The following is a 6,240-nucleotide window of genomic DNA, read 5'->3' as shown; positions in this document are numbered from 1 at the left end:
GTGTGCGTGCATGTGTGTCTGTGTGCTTGTGTGTGTGCGTGTGTGTGTGTGTGTGTGTGTCTCTGTGGGTATTTTTTTACACCCCGTGCGTGCGTGTGTATGTATGCGTGTGTGTGTGCGTGTGTGTCTGTGGGTATTCTTCTACACCGCGCGTGCGTGCGTGTGTGTGTCTGTGTGCGCGCATGCGTGTGTGTCTGTGGGTATTTTTATACCCCCGTGTGTGCGCTTGCCTGGATCTGTGTGTGTGAGCGCGTGCACGCCTCTGTCAGCTCAGGTTAACCTGACGCTGAGTGGCCACACCTCGGGGGGGTGCGCGCCTGTGAGGCAGGCTCTCTCTCATCAGCAGCATTAGGCCGCCGTGCGTGATGGCTGCTGACCCCCGGCAAAGCGCTGGCCCGTGACCGCTGGTCGCCCAGCGCCGAGCTCCAACAACGGCAGGTTCTGGACGCGCTCCCTGCCAGGAGCGGCCCTCACTCTCTGCTGCCGCGTAGTAAGTGCAGGAGCGCCACTGTGGGCCTCATCAAGGACACCCTGTTAAAATGCCCCGCGTCCCTGAGTCATCAGTCGCCGCGGAGACGGACGAGAGCGAGGGCGTGTCTGCAAAGTAGGGGAATAAAAGTTTCTGCACCTTCCACGGGAATCAAAGAGGAACCGAGGCCGATGATGTTTTAATTATGACCTCATGGACACACGAAGCGAAGTGCAGTAACGACGCGGAGGCGGTGGATCCTCTCTAACCAACCTGTGAACGGGGACGTTTGGCCTCCTGCTGTGCGACGGTCAACAGCGGCAGCAGGTGCACCACAGGGAGAGGCGGGGCCACCACCAGGAAGTGACCCCTGCCACAGAAACAACAATGAAGAAGCCGGGCTTTTGGAGCCTTGAAAATATGAAGTGACAAAGGCTGCCCTTTGTGTGGGAATTGACATGGTGCAGGGCTGACACGGTGCAGCCTCTAGGGGTTGATCTTCCAGTCAGGATCAAATGCCAGAAGTAGGTCAGGGGGAAGAGAGCGGGAGACGAGGAGGAGGGAAGGTTAATGTGAGGAGGAGAAAGTTTACGCCAGTGTTGATGGAACGCGTCGGCGCCGGGCTGCTTCCACCAGGTGGGCGGCGCCGGCGGCCAGCGCGACGGCAGGCGTGTGGTTTGGCAGCGAGGGTTTGGTCCACGCAGCGCAGCGCGACGCGCGCGGTCGCCACCGCAGCTCTCTGAGCACCTTCACATTAAAGGGCAGCGGATGCCGAGGCTGAGCGGCGCGGCGCGACGCGAGGCTGATGTTCCGCTGGAGCACGTCGGGTCAGAGGAGGCGTTGCTTTTAGGGTCATGAGTCTCTGTTCGTCTTCTCAGCAGCTCAATGACGTATATAAATGCATGCAACGCGACGATAATGAGACCAGATCCAGGTCGTTCTGCAGCTGGAGAGCTGGCGTTTTCTCTGAGATTCAGGCCCAAGTACAGGTTAGCGTTGGCTAATTTGCGCTAACGAGCTGAAATGCCAGGTTGCGTCTTTCCCCTCCGATCACCTCCTGCCTACCAGCCATGACTTGCCTGTTAAGCTCTCATCTGGGAGCGCACGCTGCGATAACCGCAACCGATCCTCCCCTCCAGAGCGCCGGGGCCTTGACTGGTCCGAGCACCCGGCCCCCGACCCCCCCCCGGCCCTCGTTTGTCACGAGCTGACCCTTCCATTTAATTAATTAAAATTAGCATCTGTCCCCTTGGCATTGACTTGTTACGTCAGATGGAATCAGCCTTTGTATCCGCGCCCCCGGGGCTGCCGGGCCTAACGAGGCCCAAGATCCTAATTAGAAGACGTAAGAGGGAGGTGAGCGAGGGGGTTCGAGGGAGCCGGCCATGAGCGGGGGGGCACGGAGCCCCCGCTGGGCTGGACCGGCCCTGTGGGGAAATGAGGTATTTATACACCGCCACCTAAACATGATAGAGGGGGAGCGGGGCAGCAGAGAAGCCCTGAACCCCCCCCCCCCCCCCCCCCGCCTCCCCCGCATGTTCACACCCTCGCTGTCGCACTAAAGCCAGAAAAGCAATAAAGGACTGGAACAACAGTGAATTCCTCCCAGCCTTCAGATTTGCGGAGCTAAATTTGGTTCAGGTTGTTGCAGCCTTTTTCTTCTTTGTTCTGTCCTCGTTTAATCAGGGGCGTGTGTTTCCTTATCTTTGGTTTCCAGAAGCACCTTGACCCATATTTGTATATGTCCATATTTGTTGGTTCAGTACGGGTTTACCTTGATGAGTGCTCGCACACACTTGACAGACTTGAGCCTATCTCACGATCTCACGTCTGGAACCACAAGTGAATCATGCTTGAACTTTGCCCCCCCCGTCGGAGGCGCGTCTCAGGCCGGTGTCATATCGAGATCAGCTCGCTATCTGGGGTCGGAGCAGACAGATGCTGGTGCTCAGGCGGCGGCTGCTGACGAGGGACCAGCCAACGCGAGCAGACAGGATGTGGGCAGCGACTCGTGTGTCAGTGAAACGGAGGGAGACTCGAAGGAGGCAGAAGTGAGAGGGCGACGGAGCTGAAGCGCTTCTGCTCCGATCAGCAGCAAACTGCAGCTGTGTCCAGCAGGTTGAGGCCTCATCCATCGAAAACAGAAAGAAGAAAAGGAAGGAGGGGGCGTGTCCTGATGGGCAACAGGTGGCGTCCGTGCGAACCTGGCGCTGGTTGAGTGGCCGGAGGGGGGGTAGAGGGGGGCGGAGGCCTCCATCCATCAACCTGTCATCACACACACACCTACAGTACATCTTCACTTGTTCTACGCCACCAGATTCCAAGTCAAAAATGCTTTTCTTCTGCTGTGAGGAACTCCTCCAGCCAGTCGGCCGTCTCCATAGAAACTCTAATTGCTCAGAAAATCACAGCCAACGATGGCTGCATTCGATGCAGGCTGACGTTATGATGACCCCCCCCTCTTCCACTGGTGACCGCCCACAGTTCAATGCTTTGGCGTCGCTTTCTGCCCGCGCTCATCATCGGTGTTCACGCAACCTCCATCCTGCGCTTCTGCGGCGCCGGAACAGCGCGCGTGTGCACGTGGCTCACGTGCACGAGCGTGCTCATGCATTTGGCCCCTGCAGGCCAGGATGTGTCACCTCTTTGTCTTGTCAGTGTTAATGTGAGCATGGCCAGCCAGGCGAGGAGCTGTGACAGATTAGCAGATGAACCCCCCCCCCCCCCCACACACACACACACACACACACACACACCCCGCTTCCATTAGTAAATATCCTTTACTGTCTGGGCATCACCTCTGGCCTATGGATTTTTTATTTAATTCCAGGTCAGAACCTGTCCGTCAGTGACGCCGCGGCCCAGGATGCCCGTGGGGCGGTGACGGGGTGACCAACAGGATCAGGGTGATATCTGCACAACAGGAGCCCCCACGGGCCGAGCCGCTGAGGCAGCTGGAACCTGTGGCGCGGACCCCTGCTCCCTCCCGTACACGCCGTGTGCGACTGGGAGGATGCGCGGGGGCGCAGACGGCCGGACGGGCGCGTCGGACGCACGGAACGGAAGACGGACCTCCGGTTCTGCTGCAATAACACAAGTTGTAGAGTGAGTTGAAAAACAGAACCATAATAAGTGTTGAGTGACGCGTGAGACCTGGGCTTCTCCTCAAATCTCCACATACACGTCTCCCACATGGAGCTGAAGCATGGACTCGTCTGAGTCGCTCTGGTTCTGGGTTTCCATCAGGCGTTACCCGTAAACCCGTACTCATCATGGGTTCCTGTTTATTACGGTCTGGGGATTAATGAGTGGTGCTGCACTGAACCTCTATAAACTCTATAAACCACAGTGATGTCCACCACAACAACACAGACATGGTGGGAGGCTCCCACGTGCAGGGATGCTTCCTGTTCAATCAGCAGTGATCTGACTCAGTGGAAGCCTCGTGACTCAGATGGTCGACTTTGTCAGTCGAGCGGCAGAGACCACTTATCAGATCCAGTCGTCGGCTTGTGCTGCGCGTGTTCATTGGAATAACTGCAGACGAGGCCGCGTCAAAGTGAAATGGAAAAGCCGCGGAGCAGACGCGTGAGTCATCGCGTTGCGTCGAGGGCGTGTCGTAACCACAGCGGCTGTTTGACCCCCGGCCCGTCACGAATAGGAAGCGCTCCGCGTCGCTGGGTTCCGTGACTGGGCCCGAGCAGCGGAGCGGTGCTAGGGGTAAAAGTGGCAGATTCACGCCACACGCACGTGACTCAGAGTGAAACCGGTGAAAACATCTGATAACTTTTAAAGCTCACACATTTGTGTCCAAACAGACTCCACAGACTAGAGCAGACGATCTGACTTCCTGTCAGAGACAAAGGTGGCACAGCTTCAAATGTCACAGACGCTAATACCTCTGATCACTTCATGTATTACTGTTAATCTGCTTCATCTTCCTGATCTGAACACGTCGCTTTCGCTCCTACTAATTGACAATCACAGAATGAGCTGTAAACGTCTATCCTGCCGGCGTCCGGGAGCCCCGGCTCCGCCGGTGCTGCTGTCAGTCACCCGGCCGCCGCCGTGGAGGTGTGGCGCTAGCGCTGGCGCTAGCTGGGGACGCGTGATGTGTTGTGACAGCGGGAGCCGGGGCCGGCGGGCGGTCACCATGCGGCACCATATTGCCGGGCTCCCCGGGGACGAGGGATCAGCGCGGCAGCCTCGCCAAGAAGTGCTAATAGGCGCAACACGTCTTGCTTTCACACATTAAGGCGAGCGAAGGGTGACAGATCAGAGCTGTGATACTGGCGCCCGTGAGGAGGAGAGGGGCCGCGCGGCGCGGGCTAACGACGACGGCGACTGGCGTCACGGCGACGCTCGACTCCATGACGACGAAGCTGCGAGCGTTGGAGACGCGATCCAAGACGTCGGCTTTCTCACTGAAAGCAGCCGAGGTCACACAACGCAGAGCCTGGGTGGGTTCTGCTGGGCCTGGGTGGGTTCTGCTGGGCCTGGGTGGGTTCTGCTGGGCCTGGGTGGGTTCTGCTGGGCCCAGGGTTCCACTGCTTCCACCTCAGAGCCCAGATGGTTGCTTTGGCACATTCTCAAGCACCTGCTTCCATTCGTTGGGCTCAGAGATGACTTGGAACGGTGCTCAGAGTCTATTATTAGATCTTTTCTCCACTTGTTCTGAGATTTTAGGGAAATTGCAACGATACAACTACATTAAGTCGCACACTGGGCGGTTGTGACAACAATAGCAAGAATCCATGACGACCTGTCATCAGGACCAGAAGAACCGGGCTTCGTGGGTCTGAGAATCATTCCGTGCTGGTGCCTGTGCTGATGAAAACCCGTGTGATCTGCCCGGTCTTGATCAAATATTAACGGCAGCGCGAACACAGGAAGCCGGCGTATTTTTAGAGCGGCTTCGTTCTTCACGTGTTCGTCCTCTGACGCCCCTCATACACACAGCGCCGCAGCGAAAGCAGCCGCGGCGTCGATGCGACCCGTGGACGGAGGCGCCGCTTCCAAGCGCAACCAGACAATAGCACATGAAATGATGAAATGTGTGCGAAATAATTAATGGAGCTGGCGACTCACCTCTCTGTCACCCCTCAGCGCTTTGCGGCTGCGGGGGTCACGGAGAGGTCACCGGGCCGGGAGAGAGTGGAGCGAGCGAGGGTTTTGACTGGATCCTGACGCTTCCCGGCAGCTTTTTGCTGCTGGAGCCTGGAGCGTCCGTCCGAGCAGACGCCGTTTGATCTCCTGAGCGTCGCCTCGTTAACACCGTTCAATAAAGAACCCACGGGGCAGAACATCGCTCTCACGCCTTCTCTAACGTCGCGTTTGTGGAATGAAATCCTCCTGACTGTGGGTTTCTGCTGCTGCTGCCCCCCCCCCCCCCCCACGGCCCCGGGCTGCAGCCAGTGTTCAGCCGCCATCGATAGGGTGCGTTCCAGAGGTCGGCGGTTCCGGCGCCGCTCGTGGAGCGTCCGAACGCGCCGCTGCTGCTTCGCGTGAGCGTGAACGCGTGCGCTCGAATCGGGCTCTTCGCCGCGTGTTTACTCGCCCTTCAATCCCGGGCCGGGCCTCTGCCGGCCCACGTGATGAACCCGTCCTCGCTGCAGCGCGCCGGTTCCTGCCGGAGCAGCAGGTGATCGACACAGAGCTGAAACGGCGATCGATGGTGGTCGTAGTGGTTTCACTCGACCTCCCAGTCGTTATCCCTGTGCCCAGAGAATCATTAGGCTTCATGTAAAACTCTACGTCAATACAGCTTTTCC

This window comes from Betta splendens, chromosome 19 (genome assembly GCF_900634795.4).
Source record: "Betta splendens chromosome 19, fBetSpl5.4, whole genome shotgun sequence".
Classification (NCBI taxonomy): Eukaryota; Metazoa; Chordata; class Actinopteri; order Anabantiformes; family Osphronemidae; genus Betta; species Betta splendens.
This window is presented reverse-complemented; position numbering follows the sequence as displayed.